Raw genomic sequence first — 18,434 nt, 5'->3', positions numbered from 1 at the left:
AGAGTAAAATTACCAAGCAAAAAGGGATTTGTTGACCATCCAGTCCCACTTTCTTATTTTATACTTGAGAGAATTAAATGCCAGTACGACTTCTTAGAATGACCATCATTCACCCAACAAGTATCAAAGGCCAGGCTACAAACCCAGACCAATCATATGTAAATTGAGGGGTAAGTTAGATTCTTGAGTAGGTAATAATCATGGTTAGTTGGTGCCAGAGGTCTTCCTAAGGAGGAAATTGATTTGCCTTGGGAAAATGCCACAAAACCCTCTTAGGACTCAGGTTGGAAATTTGGGTGACAGTGGTTAGACTGGGAGAGAGCAACCCTGAAAGTTGGCTTAGACTGGGAGCTGGGCCCATAGGGCTGACATGGCCAAGTGGATTATAAGAATAGGAAGTTTAACATCTGATTTTATACTCTTCCAATAATGGAACAACTATAAACTATAGGATCAAAACTAGAAGTTTACTAGAATTAGGAAATCACAGGAAGGAAATATTAACCATTGGTTAATTGTGGTAATATTGGGGAAGACCTTGAGTTTCCTGTATAGCAAATTATGAAGTCTTCATACAATTGTCTTTGCATTTTGGGGAATAACGGTCTCTCATTGATCTGTATGATGTAATAGTATAACAGTTATCAGATACTTTGGAACTAGGTATTTATTGTCATAAAAACTTTCTACATATTATTTGTTATTTTTAAAGTATCTTGGCAATGACATTGTTATTATACCTTGTTTATATATTAGGTTGCAAAGGCTTAAAGTAACTATTAGATCCAAGTATTTCCCTATCCACTTAGCAGGGTGAGCTTCAGCAGGTCATTTAGACCCTCAGTATCTGTTTTCTTGCATATAGAATGGGAAACTACAATGTTCAGATTTAACATGTAAACAAATTGCTATGCGAATAACCAGGAATTTAATTAAGCCAGTAAATTTAACCAGTAAATTAATTAAATGCCAGAATGACTTCATAGAATATAGAAGGTGCTCACTAAATAGATTAATAGGTAGATATCAGGAAAGAATAAAAATGTGCTTAAAAGCATTTCTTAAAACTTAAATGAGGCATAATTAAGCTCACTCCCATTCAGTTTTCAAACATGACTGATGAAGAAGTAAACAGAAATAGCCTATTATTGCACAGACACATTTGCTTCTAAGAATTCTGACTCTAAGAGATTTTTTCTGGTGGTGCTTATGAGTAGGGTGTAGTAGGGCCCTTGGGGATAATGGAGTGTCTGGGTGCTCTTCCATAGTATTAGTGGTGGAGAGAAGCTGCTATCAGCTTAGGCTCTGGGTCCAGATGCAAGCTGTGGATACCACATCACTAAGGTATTTGTGTTCTATTTCCAGGATGAGGAAAATGGGGAGCAGCAGAGAGGCAACAAAACCGAGTGTGGAGCCTGTTTACTAATACTGGTCTCCACACAGCCGGTCGCAGGGTCTCCCTGTTGAACTATTTGAGAATAACTGCTGGAACTGCCAGTCGTTTGATAGCCTGGTTACATTGTGGGGACGTGGCAAAGAGCACCACCACAGGCCCCAGAGCTGCCTTGCCTCTCTTCTCCCCCAACTCTTTCCCCACCCTGTCTTCCTCCAGTGGCTTCACCATTTTGTTTTTGTGTTTTTCTTTCATGAACTGAACTGTTAATTCTCCCCAGAGACTAATCTGATAGTTTTCTAAATTAGAAGGGCTTGCTGAGGAATTTCTCTAAAGTCTGTACAGGCTAGTTGCCAAACAAGAATTTGAATTTGGTGTAATTCACTGGGAATGTTTAAGAACTTGGCATTCCCAACAACTCCACCGACTGCTGTGCTAAAATTTAAAGGGCCCTCTCTGCTGTTTGGCCTCCCCTATGCTGGAGCCCAGATCTCTTCTCTGACTTCTCCACTTAGGAGAAAGAAAGATGGCAACAGAATGGCCTTCTCAGGGAAAGCAATCATCCTAACAACTAAAACCCCAGTGTACCCCAATGAAGTAGAAGTTTTTATGATGGCAATCTAGGAGAATCTTGAAATCTCTGCACAAGAAAGGAGCAATCCTGTGGCAGAGGGCATTGACACCACTGTTAAGAGCAACTACAGAAATATAGGAATGAAGTTTTAGTGACCAGTCAGGAAGTTACTCCTCATATTTCACTATAATTCTGAACAGAAGGTCATTGGACCGGCCAGGAGTACAGCTCAGTGGTGGAGCCTTTGTCTAGCATGCGTAATGGGATCTATCCCCTAAACCACCCCCCCAAAAAAAAAAATAATGTCATTGGGTGAGATCCCTAGAACCAACCATTCAGCTCTAAGATGATCTATGGGGACAGGAGAGCTCAAAGTATATCCTCAGGAAACTGATATTCAGAGAACATTATTATAATATCTGCAATGTTCACCTCATAAACATCTGTGAGATTAATAATGAAATTTGAAAACTGTACCCATACAAATTGGATTACAGGGATTTGTAGGTAAGAAATAAAACACACCAACTTCTAAGTTAAATCTCTACCTAATCTTTTCCTCTTTTCTCTCCTCTGTTTTTCATCAATCCATTGAGGTCACACAGCTGCAATTCAGGCCTTGGTGACAGAGATGAATCAGAGATGGCACAAGGGTCCAGAATTCTTGGCCAGCCTTAAACAAATTGTTCAGCTATCAACTGGAGATGATGTAGTGTTCTGATTCAGTTATGGTGACCAAAAAATTACTTTAACAGAGCCTCTATCTTCTTTCCGCTTTTTTACATAATACTTACTGAAGAAAATCAATAATAAGAAAATAGCCTGGGTTCTTTGAGTCTTCCCCAAAATGCCTGAGTGCTATCGTGTTATTTTCTAGTATTTAGTCTTCCAAATGAAATACTTCTTTCAGTTCTGTTTAAAAGAAAAAGATCCAATGTAACCAAGTAAAGAAGTAAAAAAAATGATGGTATAAATTATTAAGATTTCCGGAACCCCAACTTTAAACATTGTTTTCCTGGCCATGAGCTAATTCTCTCAATTGAACTAGCTCAATGATATCAATCAAGCAGAACTCAAATTAAGTTATTTTTAACTTTCACTTTTAAAAAAAGGGTCAACTTAAGAGTTTGAGCTTCTAATAGTAGCTTAACCACTTATTTGATATGTTCCTCAGACAAGCTATTTAACTTTCAAGACTCATTCTCTTTACCTGTATAAAAAGCAAAACAATATTTACCTTACTGATTCATTATAAGAGCTAAGTGAGATCATGTTTATTAAGTGTTAGAAACATCCCCAAGTTAGCAGGCAGCCATTTTTACAGCATGATATTAGGGTTTGGTGGTTTGGTTTCACAAATAGGCTTATGGCTGAGAATAAAGAAGATACTGAGAATGAAGTAAGTTATTGCACATTTGAAATTAGAGAAGCATTATTTGTATGGGCCTGTCATCTTGCTGCAAGGGAAGCAGAAGAAGCCAGCCACATTGCACTGGCACTGAGGGAAGAAGGGGATGAATGAGAAAGATGGGTCTGAGAGAAGATGCTGTTTTTTGGAAGTGCAGTGCTGGTAAGAAAAAAACTACTTATTCCCTCACCTGACTTTCTTGTGAAGAGAATACAGAAAAGCTTCCTCTCATCCAAGGCAATTGAGAGTGGCCTCAGTACCTGGGAGCTACTACAGGCCTGTCTGGCACTAGCAGAGATCTACACTTGCAGAGAGATTTGAAGTTTCCAAGGAATATGGGAGAGGAAATCCGTAGAAATTACATACCCTATAAATGGGACATACTCAAATTTACTCATGGGTCAGAGGAGTTTAGGGGGCTGGTAATGCAGGTAATGCTGGAAAAATTAGATGCCCTGGAAGAATGGGGGAGTTTCCCAAATGAACTGGAAATACTTAGAGAGAAGGTAGCTTTGAATAGAATATGAGACAGTTGAAACTCCAAAATGAATGACTAGATCATAAGAACAAAATAAGGCCATTGTAACAACTGACCATAGAATTTTATAGACCTATTAATGGAACTTCCTACTCAGGGGAAAAGGGGAGTTTGCTAAATATTATCAATGCCATCTTGGAGTCTGTAAACAGATGCAGGATATTTTAAACATTTTTGTATTCCAAATAGGATCAATCTAAAATGGTGATCTCTCTCCTCTAAATTCATGTTGTCTATTTTCTTCATTTCATAGAATTTCCATGGGTGTAGGTCAATGTTTCTCAACTTTTTTCTTTATTGTTTTCCCTTTAGGAGCCTTTACAGAAGTTTTTCTTATTGTCTCTTCCACAATGAACCCTGAAGACCCCAACTATACTATATATCTATTTGTGCAGTCTTCATATAGATGTGCTTTATACACAATAAAAGTAAGATTTTTACTTTTACCTCTCTATCCCTCAAGAATCAATTTTTAGCCCTTTGAGGATAATATTGCCCCTGTTGAGAATGCATGGGTTAGGCTGACGGGAAGACAAATTCCTAACCAGGTTGAACCTTAGTTTCCTCATCTCTAAAATTCAGAATTCAATTCAATTCAATAAACATTCCCCATGCTTTAGGCATTATTCCAAGGCCTGTGAAACACAGGTGCTAACCTTAAACTGATGAATGCTCTGTGTTCTGTATAGAGAACATTTTTAATATCTGTGTTTTCTATAGCCAAGATTATGATAGATATAGTAGTCCTTGGATGATGGCTTTCAAAGACTTTAAAATTTTTTCTTTTCTGAGTTTTGAATTTTTATTTCAAAATAAAAATTATTATGTATTTATTGAAAAGGAGAATTCTCAATATGTTAGAGTTGGGAGGACCCTAGAGGTTACCTCATCAGACTTCTTAGGTCCTCAGACACATATGGGAGAGTTACAGCTGCTGGCTACTTTATTGCCTATAACTTATCACCTGGCACCAACGTTTTAGTTCCAACTCTGTTGCCAACAAAAGGTGTGACCTTTGTTGAGTTAATCACTATTTCTGAGTCTCTGTATCCTCAGAAGGGGAGGAGCTAGAGGACTCTATAAGACTTAATAAGAAAATTTTAATATTCAAAGTCGTATTAGTAGTCAAAACAGGATAAAAAGAATGCAGCATATTATTTTAGAACAGAGTAAGTCTTCACTTGAGAAATAAAAACTGAATTAGCCAGACTGTATAATTGTAGTGAGACAAAGTATTTTTCAAAATCAGCTGAAATCATTACCTTAGCTCCATTAGTCTTTTTGGAAGCTTTCTTTTTCTATTAAAAAAAAAAAAAACACAAAGTTCTATCTGAATTGATTTCTTTACCACATTTGAAATTTGATTTTGGGTATACTGCCTTCCATTTTAATTTGTAGTTTAATGATCAGCAATTTTAAAGACTTAACTAACATTACATTGAATCATCATTATGAGGAGATTATTGGCAATACCTTGTTCTGCTCCCTTCTGGACCCCATTTACCTCCATGGTATTCCTTAACATCTTCTTTTCATCTATAGGACTCAGGCTAAGACAGGCCAATTCTTTGTCATGATTTAACACTGAATCATTTTGATTATTCTCTGATGTGTGTTCTTAGACTTAGAATGTCCTCCTATAGCCTTCTATGCAGAACTGCACATTGCAGCATTCCCTAGTGAAATTTCATCAGTACTTTATGTGATGCCAAAATAACATCAACACCATAAAATATGCTTCATAATAATCTTACTTGCTTTTCTTTCTCAGTTGTCAAAGATCATACAGATGGTTTGGTGAAAAGTCCGCATTTACTCCCACAGAGTACCCTCCACATTTCTACTTGATGATAATTTTTAACTTTTCATTCCTAATCAATTTTTATTATTGAAACAGCTTTGTTTTGAGAAGTGGCATAGACACAATTTTCTCCAGATGAGAGTATGGTAGCCCTTTCTTGGGGAGTGGGAAGAAAAAGATTCATCACAGCCCACATAGTCTCTGTGGACTCAGTTCTGGTTTAGAACATTGTGGGGGAGGGAAGAGAAGGCCGACAGTTTCCTGGAGGGATGGCTGAACACATCCAGTGCCATCCAGTAGGACTCATCCGATGAAGCTCTGTCAGTTCTAGGGCACACAGTGGCTATCACGCACTTGTACTGTAGCTACTGTGACGAAGGAAAAGAGTTTTTTATTTTAATTGGTACTAATTTAAACTGAAATAGCCACATGCGGCTAGTGGCTACCATACTCACAGCACAGTCTCAGGAAGTGATGTAACTAGAACTGGGGCTCAGAGACAGGTTAAGAGTTGGACCTATGGCCTTGTTTTTTAATCATTTCCTAACTGTATTACTGGAGGACATTTTGTATTTTACTTCACCTTGGTAACATAGGGACAGTCATCATTCCTGCTTCTTAGTACTATTGTGGTGAATATGAGAAAATCCATGAAAAATATTTGATATGGTGCCTTTTACGTGATCCATGTTATAGGTTAGATATTATTTTAATTATTTCTTTTGAGAGAGATGATTTGGATATATTTTTATCAGAGAGTTCAAATAATGTATTCAGAACTCAAAGGTGAATTTCTCTTTCATGTTTCTTTCCCAGGAATATCAGTTCCAGAGGAACTGAGGAAGTAGAAGATCTTTCCTGAGTGAACTTTGCAAATCAGGGACCTCAGTTTCCTAAGGTTAGTATTTACTCCCAAAGTCAGTATTTATTCCTTCTCAGTGCTCTTTGAGTCTTATCAACATTTTTCTTTCTTCATTTTGTTTTATGTCATTGTTAAACATTTAGGAATGTGGAAGCTCTTCCTGGAATGTTCAGTTGGCAGTGATTGAATTACTTCCGGGTATAAATTCATGTTCCTGGAAGGTATTTGTGGAAATGAGTAGACTTCTCTGGAGAAAACTTCAAATGTCAATTCTCTGAACAGCAACCACTTTGCAGGTCATATTTTGGAAAAAAAATTGTGTTTAAACTTCCTGATTTGTGCTCAGTCCCATCCCTCCACAGCAAAGGGACAGAGCTGTCATGGAGTATTGAATTGTGTTAATAGGAATGGCCTAAGAATGGTGTGACAATTGGGGAGGAAAAACTTATTTTCTTATTGTCCACTCAGCATTTTTCATCTAATCCTCACACTATAGTTAAATTATGTAGCCTTGACTTTGGAAGCAGCATGAAAATGTAAGGTACATTTAAGGAAGAGTAGATTGTTACTGCATGCCAATGGAAGTGCTTCTAGCATCTGTATTAATGGAAATTAAATTTATAATCAGTGATATGACAATCAGTACTTCGTGTCAGTTCAAGATGCATTGTTTTTCCTCTTGAGACTTAGAATAATCAGAAACATATTTTTACTTTTATACTTCCTTTTTGCTCTTCGTTTCTGCATTCTGTAAACATAAATGAAAAAAGAATGCTGGGGTTTTTCTCTTTCCCCCCCCAAATTAATGCTTACTTCTTTTTTTTTAATATATTTTTTATTGGTTGTTCAAAACATTACAAAGCTCATGATATATAATCTTTCATACATTTGACTCAATTGGGTTATGAACTCCCATTTTTACCCCAAATACAAATTGGAGAATCACATCAGTTACACACTCACATTTTTACCTAATGGCATATTAGTGACTGTTGTATTCTGCTACCTTTCCTATCCCCTACTATTCTGCATATTGCTTACAACTATACAGGCAACTCCAATAGTACCACTCTCCTTTAAGGAATGTGTGAATGTATGTGTCCTAACCCTTATTTGGAGCCTGAATACCCCAAAGCCTAGGTATGCATTTGTTAAATCTGAGCTCAGAAGCAAGGGTGTCAGAATGTAATGAGCTATGAAAAAAATGAAAAACTGTAATGTCTGACTGAACATGCTGTCCTTCTGTGGAGTAATATATAGTTTGTTTTCTTTTTCTTGCTGAACTGCCGAGCTCTACCTTTTGACCTCCTTTTTTAAAGAAAAAAAAAAAAAAACGGGAATGTGGGCAGTTCATACCATTCTCTATTTTCCTAATGATTCTCACTGATAATGATAAAATGTGATCCCAATATAAATTAATTAAAGATTTCCATTAAACTTCAATCCTGGAACATCTTAGTAAGCAGCCTCAATTGTTTTTGTTTTAATTTGTGAAACACAGGCTTTTTGAATCACAATTCCTAATATTTTCCTAAGAATGAGACCACATTAAAATCTTAATTACTCCCTGAAGCTTAACAGACATTATATTATTTTTATGTCTGATGCCAGGGTAGCTCAAAGTATTTTTGCAGTAATTTTCCTTTGGAATTCTATTTTTTATCATTGAGGTTGAACTTTGAGATTCATGGAGAATGTGTACAGGAGGGCAACTGTTATATCCATCATTTTTAATCAGTCTTTTTTTTTTTTTCAGACTTACTTGCATACTAAAACTGAAAGGGAAATATAAACTAAAATAACAATTATTGTCTAAAGCCTTTTTAAAAAGTATATAAACATTTAACTGTGAATTTATTGGAATGTATTTATTGTAACAATAATGTTCATTTTGTTACTGTGACAATTAGTTGTTTATAATCAGAAAGTGGTATGTTACCATTAAGTAATATAGACCAATTGACATGATTTTAACTTTAAGATTATAAAGATCCAAGATGGGAAGGAGGCCTTTGCCTTGCAAGTATGATTTTTTTTTGTCCTTTTCAAGACAATTGAGACTAATCCTATCTTCCTGCAACTGTCCCAATGAGATATTTATATGTAACGGTTTGACTCTATTAATACACTTTATTGATCTACAATTCATCTAATTGGTGAGAGGATATTAATGGCTTCCATTAGTCCATTTTCTAATTTCCACATGTTCTAAGGACCATAAATTTTTACTTCATCTACTTAAAGGAAGAACCAGTTCTAATAGGACCAGCTGAAAATATGACAAAGGAAATTTCTAGCAAAATTCTTTAGCATGAGTAGGATCCAATCAAATATTCCTAATCTATCTCCTTTAGAGATAGCAATTCCATTTTTTTTAAAAAGCTGCTTACAAGAATATATTTCAAATACAAAATTATAAGTATAAATTTGTTAAAAATATTTCCTATAACACATTGATTATCATCTAAGGCAAAGTATTCTAGACTTAATTGACTACACTTATTGGGAACTATTGAAGAGATTTCAAGAAGTGTCGTCTCAGAGAGAGAGAGTATACAGGGAGACCAAAAGTCCTGCTTAGCAGGGGTATTGTGTGCAAGTCTGTTAAATGACTAGTGCAGTGTCTGGAATATACCATGAGTACAGGGCTGCTATCATAGGGGCTACTTTATCATCCCAAATAATTCAGAAAATAGTGGCAGGAGTTATAAACAAGCTTTCTATCACCCTTCTTTAAGAGTATTCTCTCAGCTGTTTATCTTATAGCTGTAACAACAATAGGAAATCAAAATAATCTTAAAGAACCCCAGAGCAGAATTGATGGAATTTTTGGCTGAATGGTGCTTAATCCATCAATGCCAAATAAAATCACTCAGGAATTTGGAAGATGAAAGCACTTTGACTTAGAATGTTGGAAGGGCAGCAAGAGACAACCCAGTCTTTTCAGAGAAAGAATCTGATGCCCAAGGAGGAGAAGGAACTTACTGAAGATTCTAATGCTGTTGAGTTTAACAAGCCAGGACTATAGCTAAGATTTTTCCTTACCTAGTCCCATGTACTTTCTAATATTTCTACCTTAGTAAACACTTAGTTTGGGAACCATGCTTCTTTGTTTGGCTGTAGTGAATATTGAATGACTGCCATGTGACAAATGGTACGCAATGCTTAGAGGTGTGGAAGGTGTGAAGATAAACAAGAGCTTGGCCTTTAAAGAAACATATATATCATATATTTTTAGAAATATGTATATATGTATATATTCCTTGCTTATATGTAAATTTACATCACATAAAACACCTGAGGCTCCATATGGTCCAAATGCTATGTGGTGTAACATAGAAAGGAACAGCAATATCTACTGGCTCTGAAGAAAAATTGAGTCTTTGAGATTCCCTAAAGAGGTTTTAAACAGCATGTGAATATACATCAGGAGGCAATCCTTCTCGTCATCTCTCCCATCCACACAGCTCCTGCAGGACCTCTATACTCTCCTCTTTATCACTGCTTTCCCCACAGAATGTTTTTTTATTAAAAAATAATAATGAAAGAAATCTTGTCGTGACAGCTCTTCAGGGGGAAGTTAAAATTGACCTTCCTGTCTTCCTGAACATTTTCTAGAATCTTGTGAAACTTTCCTTTCTACCTGCAACAAACATATAATGCTGAGTGAAAAATGAATGAATCTTAGATAAGAGGCAATGAAAGGCCTTTGAAAAGGCTGGTTAGTTAACTAACTCTCCTGACCATCATTACCAAGGATGCTGTCGCTAAATAACATTTCTCATCATGACTTTGACTAACCAGTTGAGTTTAAGATGGCACAAGATTTAGGCTGAGTTTCAATGGCTCCTCATACACTAGATTCTAAAGTTTTATGAATATGGAAGCAGGCAGATGAAGGCCTGTGAATCCCAAGAATTTCTAATATTCTGTGTGTTGATATAGAGAATCCATTATTCTTCTAAGAGTTTGCATAAGAATTTTTTTACACGAATGAAAACCGACTATTTTTGGAAAAGTTGTTAATATGTCTGTTTTGATTAGAACTGTAATTCTGAATTCCAAATAGCCAAACCTAAAAATCATGAGTCTTGTATGAGATTAAAAGAAGACTTGGTGATTCTGGAGGGCAAAGGTGAAGAAAAGAGTCAGGGGTACAGGGCTAGTTAGATCAGAGTCCCTTCATGACCCATAAGTTCTTGGGTTATTTTTTAATCTCTATCCCATCCCACATTCCTTGCCAATAAATCATTCATGCTTCATGGACTTGAGGCTACAAGCAAGAAACAATAATTTCTCATCCTCAAAGATCCATTTATTCTAACCTATAAACTAAGTGAAAATTGGCATCGAATTAGCTCTTTTTTAGTGGTAAAGTTAGTATGGATATTAGCATGTCTTTTAATATATGTACCAAATTAGAAAGGAGACCAAGATTTCCATTGAGTTCTATTTCTGTCAGATATGATTTGCTTATTCTTTATGACTCCAAGATATCTTAAAAGTCATCTGGGTATCAATTTTTCTTTTTACAGTCTTTCCCATTTTTTTGGGGGGGGGCTGCTGTTTCAGATTTTTTAAAGTAGTATTTTCACATTCAGTACCTGGATATTTCTTCAGTGGTTTTGTGACTTCTGCTATCATTATAATTTGCCATACCACAGGTCTCTCATGGGGAGTTCCATGTTGCTAAGACTTTGCAAAGCGACTATGTATGGGGCTTGGCCTTTGAGAGCCTTCATTGTTGTGTCTGCTTGCTCTATTCTAATAGGAGACTGTATAATTTCTCTTCTCTCTCCACCTATCACAATGATCAGTAAATATTTATTATATTGAATTACTGAAAGCTTTTGAGACTTGTGTGTCTTATTTTTTTGTAGCTAATAACAAAATATTACTGACTGGGTAAGTTATAGAGATAAGAGATTTATTTTAGCTCATGGTTCTAATTCAAAGTCACAGTTTGGATATGGTGATGAACCTCTTGCTGGTGGGATCCTGGGTTGGCATACAGTATCACATGGTGAGACTGGAAGCACACAGGAGACCTAGCTAAATAGACTTTCACAGAAGACCCACTCTTCAAATAACCCATTAAACCATCAATGCCATGAATGAATTTCATCCATTCATACGGGCAGAGCCCTAATAACCTCTTAAAGTCCTCCTTAGTCCCACCTCTTAATATCTCATAGTGGGGATTAAATTTCCCTGTGATTTTCAGAGAGGAAAGATCATATTCAAACCATAACACAATGTTATGAAACTTACTGAGAAATTAAAGCTAACCTACCAAGTATGTTCCATTTACACAAAACAGAAAATGTAAGTGACTACTGTTTTTCAGTTACTATGGGACTTATTTTAAGCAATAAATGCTGGAACATATTTTTATGTGTCTGTTGCTTTACCTAGATTAACTCATTTAATCAATTGCTATGAAAGTAAGTATTATTATCATTATTTTGTGGATGTGGAAGCTGAGGCTGAAAGAAGTAATGTAATTACTGGATATTAGGTAGTAAGTGGCAAAAAGGGCTCAACTATTGTGTTTTTCAGACTTAATGGTCTTTGCTACCTGCCACCAGATCTTAACTATCACAAAGATTAATAAAGTCAAGGGAAGTGAATCCTAAGAAAAATTATGTTACGTTCTTTAATTTCCAATGAAGTTGGAACTTTGTTAATCATGTTAGTAATTTCTATATTTATAAAGATTATAAAAATAAGCTACTTTGAAGAGTAATTTCAGGCAAATGCAGAATTCATAGATGCCCAAGTATTAACAATTTCAAGTCTTAACATATGTTGAACATTTACTACATTTAAATTCATGTTTAATGAATTTTTATATTGAAATGTTTGCTAGCAGCAGTGTTGAAGTCCTCAGAACCTCCATATTATATCTCCCACCTTAACACCTCCATTCACAGACATAGAAAATTGAGTTTATGCTATAGAGGTATTCCAGGATAGTTTGCAGACTTGTTTGACTCCAGAGCTTAAATTCAAATGATATTTAACTCTTTATATTCCTTTGAATATTTAATAGTGACATAAATTGTTTAAATTTGAATCAAATTCCTCCTAGAAATTGCCCCATTGAGAGAGCTTGCTTATTATGTAATCATGTAATCATATTTTTTTCAAATTCTGCATTTTGTAAATTAGAGGTGGGACTCCAGTTGAGTGTTGATAATAATACATCAGGCAAACTCTACTAGATATCGCATTTAATGCAAAGAATGAAGCATACTTGTCCCATTTATTATAACTTGGTCATGAAAATATATAGAATATTTAGGTAAATATTATTCAGATTGACATCAAGGATATAAGTTCAGGAATTCTGTATCTTGTTGGATTGTAAAGTTTCTTCTTGTTCTTCTTCCTTCTCCTTCTTCACTATTCCTATAAAAAAAAATCTCTTCTGTATTGTCATCAACATGTGAACCAGGTGTCCCATTCAAAGAGGTCAATAGAAGATGCAATTGAGACTATTTGAATGGATACATATAAAAGTTATCCTGAAAAAGACATGCCAGATGATAAAGAAAATATATTAGCTATATGTACTACTACCTGGTATTTATCCTAAAGAATTAAAGTCTTCATACTACAGTGATACACGCATACCCATGTTTATAGTAACACAATTCACAATAGCCTAAGTGGCCCCCAATAGATGAATGAATAAAAAATCATATATAATATATGTATATTATATATATTACACACACACACACACACACACACACACACAATGAAGTTTTATTTAGCCATAAAGAAAACTGAAATTATGCTTGCAGAAAAACGGATGGTACTTGAGAACATTAGGTTAAACTCAATAAGATAAACTCCAGAAGGCAAAGGGTGGTATGTTTTCTCTCATATGTGGATACTAGAGAGGAAAAAGGAAAAGAAAGGTGAGATAGGAAATATATTGAAAGGTGAAGAGACATCAGCGGAGTAGAAGAGTCCAAGGGGAGGGAAGAGAAAAGGGAAAAAGGAAATATTAGGGAATGATATTGGCTAGATTACATTGTTATATTGGGCACATGTACAAGTATTTAACAACAAATACCGCCATTGTGTACAACTATAATACACCTTTTACTGTCACTATTTTCATTCAAACCTTTATCCTCAATATTTCAAAAATAATTTTTCCTATAGTATTTCAAAAGTCAACACCACTATCATTTGTGAGATGTACCATCATTTTATGACAATGAGAAAGAAAAGAATGCTGCCAAAAACGTAGAGATACCATGAGTTATAAGATACATTCTGATTTTAGAGACAAATAAATGTGAAAATCTTTGCATTTTAGAACTGATGAGCACAATATTTCTTTTTATCAATAATTTCTCCATATGAAATCAAAACCCAAAATATATTACTTTTATTTGGTAGGTGAAGCTTAATTTGATTCATTTTAATAAATATGACAATTGACTAAAATAGGAGGTATCACAACATAATAACAAATTTATTTAATATGAATGAAACTCTGCTGTCAATGAAAGAAAGAAATGAAATGTAAGTTGCTGTACATGACTTTAACATTAGATAAATGTGTTTTGTACTGTGGAAAATGCAAGCATGTGGATTTGGAAATCCTTATAATCATGAAGCATTACAACAAAATGTAACAGTCCTGTAAATTAAAAAAAAAAGATATCTAAAGCAATATTTGTTTTGTGAACTATATATACATTCCATGAATAGGTTAGAAGATAACACATTTGTGAACATTTAATTTCTGGACTGGTATGACAATTTTATCTTATTTATTCAATTCAATAGCTGTTGCCTATATGGAAACATATTTATAACCATACTCAACCTGCTAGTGCATAAATTACCTTGTGGAAGAAAATCAAGAACTTTCCAAACAACATAAACTTTTTGAAGTCACCAAGGTACCTTTAAGTAAATTATTGCCCCACCGCCCTAAATAGTACCTAGTAGCCAGGCAGAGTTTAATGTACCTTTCAAAGTTCCTAATTTACTCCCAGGGAGTAACGGACTAGTGGACAAGCCCTGGGTGATGAATTACACATTGAGATGCATTTTCCCAGGGGATTTGGACTCAGTGTTGTCTGAATAAAATTAATGCTTTTCATTTATTTCAAACATGTGAAATAAATAAAGCCAAAGGTCTACAAATAGTTCAGAAATCTAAAGCAAGACCATTTCATCTTCCTGGATATAGTAAAGGACAAGGTAGATTCAGTTACTTAAGCTGGAATTGTTAGAGCTAAAAATTGACTGAAGCAACCGAATGAAAAGTATCCTATGTTTAGTTCAGAAGGGCAACTTCACAGGTAAACTCAGAATGAAATTTCATCTGAAAGACAACCATACTTTCTGTAATCCCTGGGTGTTCCAGAAAGGTCTTCCCTGTTAAAATCCAACCTGTCCAACCTTGTAGAGTTTATGATATCTGCCAGGATCACAACTCAAGGTGGTATGACTGCAGGCCATGAATGCTGTTGTGTGTATTTACTGGATAATGTCTGTTACAAAGAGGTGGAAAAGTATTTTTGCCTTTTGAAAACTTTTCCTTTGTTAGCCTTTATGATCTCAGGAAGATTGCATAAATGTCTGGTATTCTACTTATTATTGCTTTTCCTTTGGGGAATGATGAAAGAATCTGGAGTCTTTTCTGAATCCCAGGACCCTGAACTCATGTGATCCTTATTTCTAAATAGCCTTAAGCAACTAAAACTTAAAAGCACACCCTGTTTTATCCCATTTTTACTTTCATTGATATTTGACTATTTACTCATATTTAAGACTACTATAACTAAATAAACTGCTACCAAATTGTTATACCACTGAGGGAAGAGGGCATGACAAAAATCCTATTATCCATGTGGGTATGGTGGTGCATGCCTGCAAACTCAGCTACTCAGAAGACTGAGGAAAGAGGATTACAAGTTCAAAAGCAGCCTGGGTAACTTAGGGAGACCCTGTTTCAAAATAAAAAAAAATAAAAAAGACTGGGAATGTAGCTTAGTAGTAAAGTACCTCTTGGCTCAATCCTTAGTACCACAAAAAACAAAACACCACAACGATATCGTGTTACTGTCTGCCAAATATTCAGATTTCTCCCTCTACTTGTCCCACTAAGTAAGAGATTGAGTCCCCATTCTGTTGAATGCAGGAATGGTCATAGAGGAAGTGACATGTTAGTACTTTGGTGAAGAAGGTTTAAGACCAGACTTTGGTTCACCATTTTCTTTTCTATCAAAAGATAATCAGTTGGGTCTCCTAGAGAAGACAATGACAGAGCATTTTCTGTTGACCCCTGAGAGACCTATACAATGAGTGAGGAATGACATTTCTTGTTATAAATCAGTAAGATTTGGTGGTGAGGAGAGTCCTTTGTTATAATAGAATTCGTCAAAACTTATGCATGTGTACAATGGCTGGCACTTAGAAACAAATTTAGGTTCAAATGTAATATATCTCTGGCAACCTCAAAATCCTATGAAAATTAAATGGCTAATTAATTATGGTTCAAGTAGTATGATGCAATTAAAATAAGATGAAAAGTATTTATATTTCTTTATGAATGATTAAAATTCAAAAAATTGCATATGTAGCAAATTTACAACCACTAAAACTTCCAGTGTACATGTATATACATGAAAACGGAAATGAACTCATAATAGTTGAGTTAGGGTTGTCACATTTGAGAGTAGGCAATTAAAAAAATAATTTTAAGCTGGGTACAGTGGCACGGGCCCCTATTCCCAGCACTCTGGAGGCTAAGGTGGAAAGGCTATCTGTGCCAGGAGCTGGAGAACAGACTGGAGACCATTTTGCAAAAGTAAAACAATTCAAAATACTTTTTATAATAAAAAATTTTAACAACTAATAATAAAAAAATAAAGAAAGAAAGAAAAGAAAAGAAATAAAAAAGTTTTTTTAAATGAAATAATACTTAACATTTAAAAAATTGGTCTCCATAAATTTAGTGATTATGCATCATAATGAGTTACTTCTGAAGTTGCTTTCTTTGTTATATTTATTAACAATTGAATAATTGACTATATCTCATTTATTCCAAGCATATTGTACCCTGTTCTCCTCCTAGGAAATTCAGAGGAGTGAAGTAAGGTGTGTGGAATGGTTTAAAGAAATAAGATAAGCAGAGATCTTATCATGGCTCCTTTAGGAATATATAAGGTAATAAAACTCCACAGAGCTGTTTTCATTGGCAAATATTCAAATACCAGCCTTTGACTTAAAGCATCGCTAGCTGGCTGAAGGCTGGCAAGGTAAGCTTCTGCACTAGGCCTGTGAATGAAGGTCCCTAACTGCCTAGGGAAATTGCTAGGCTGTGTCTAGATTTTATTAGCACCACTTTAAAGTGCTGGCAACAAAGGTCCTAATTAGGTTCCCTTAGTTCTACCCAAGGTAGTTCATAAACACAAAGACCAAGTTCAAAACCAAGGAATTTTTTATCTGGGAGGGCCAAGAAATAGACAGTACACCATGCAGTCGCTCTTCCTCCTTTAACCAAGGCAGACTTGTGTAACCTACCTAGCATTTTCATGATAATCCCCTTGTGGGTTTCAAATTGCTTTCATGATACATGATATGACTCACGTCAATCAAATGGAATGAAATTAATTGACATTCCTGTCTTAACACACTGTTATTTTTCACTGGAGGGAACCGAGACCCACAGAGGGAGGTAGAAAACTAATTCTAGGCATTTTCTATTTTTGAGTCACTCTGACAGGTATGTACCATGTGGTCCTTCCAAAAGAGGTTGTTAATATTCCCATTTGACAGATGACAAGACTGAGTCTCAGGGAAGCAACTCACTGTGCACAAGCTTACTATCCTCACCATCTAGAGATGCCCAGCTGCAATCTCTTGACCCTTGATCTGTAATGTAATGTTATTTTTTTTCTCTGATGAAATTAATGGATGATATTGAAAGAATCCTTCTTGGGTCGATGGGAGTCACTCATTTCACTGTGAACCATAAGAAAGAGACTCATAAATAATAAAACACTATGCATAGCAGCCATCTTGCACCTAAATATTAATAGTGTGTATATGAAATGCTTTTACATAACCATATTAAAGTCATTAAATAAATGTCAGGACTTGAAAAATTACCACATTGGGTCACTGCTGGCCCCTAAATTCTATGGTCTGGCTATTAGACATGTGATTTTTTTTTTTAAAAGACATTTCACTGTCTTGGGGCTTTTCTTTCCAGGAAAAATAGTCTTTCTGGATGATAAAGAGAGTAGTTTGGGGCCTAACATTTGCAAACTTCATTGCTATTTATGAAGTTTGAGTCATAGCGACTCTTAACAATTTCCACTCCCTTCACCCAACTCAAAGTTTGCAATTTTATTTGCTACCTAGGCAGCTCCGTCAGGGCTATTGTCCCCAGTTCAGTGCAGAAACAGGACCCTCTGCTTGGAGGAAGGATTAAGTTTTTACCATCAATGATACAAATATTTGTTCCTTTTTCCAACTCCTTCTGAGAAAACTGACTTCCCAAGAGGGAAGCTTTTCCAATTAGGAAAGTTTTTCAGCTTCTCTCTCCCTAGATAAATCATACGATGAATTTCTTTTGTTGAATTTCTTTCCATTTGTTTTCTATTTAGTTCTCGCTTTATTTCCTCTAGGTCTCATATATCTATGCTCATAGTAAATTCTTATCTGTTTTCAAAATAAATATTCAAAAGAAGAAAGAAATATTAGGAGGAAAGGCAGAATGAAAAATGAATCTAGCTAACCTCGATCGTATATTTAAGGTTTATTTAAGAGCTAAATCTTTCTTTACATCTCTACTCCTACATCAATATATTATCCAATTT

This window comes from Spermophilus citellus (genome assembly GCF_964194105.1).
Source record: "Spermophilus citellus genome assembly, chromosome: 2".
In the NCBI taxonomy this organism is placed as follows: domain Eukaryota; kingdom Metazoa; phylum Chordata; class Mammalia; order Rodentia; family Sciuridae; genus Spermophilus; species Spermophilus citellus.
This window is presented reverse-complemented; position numbering follows the sequence as displayed.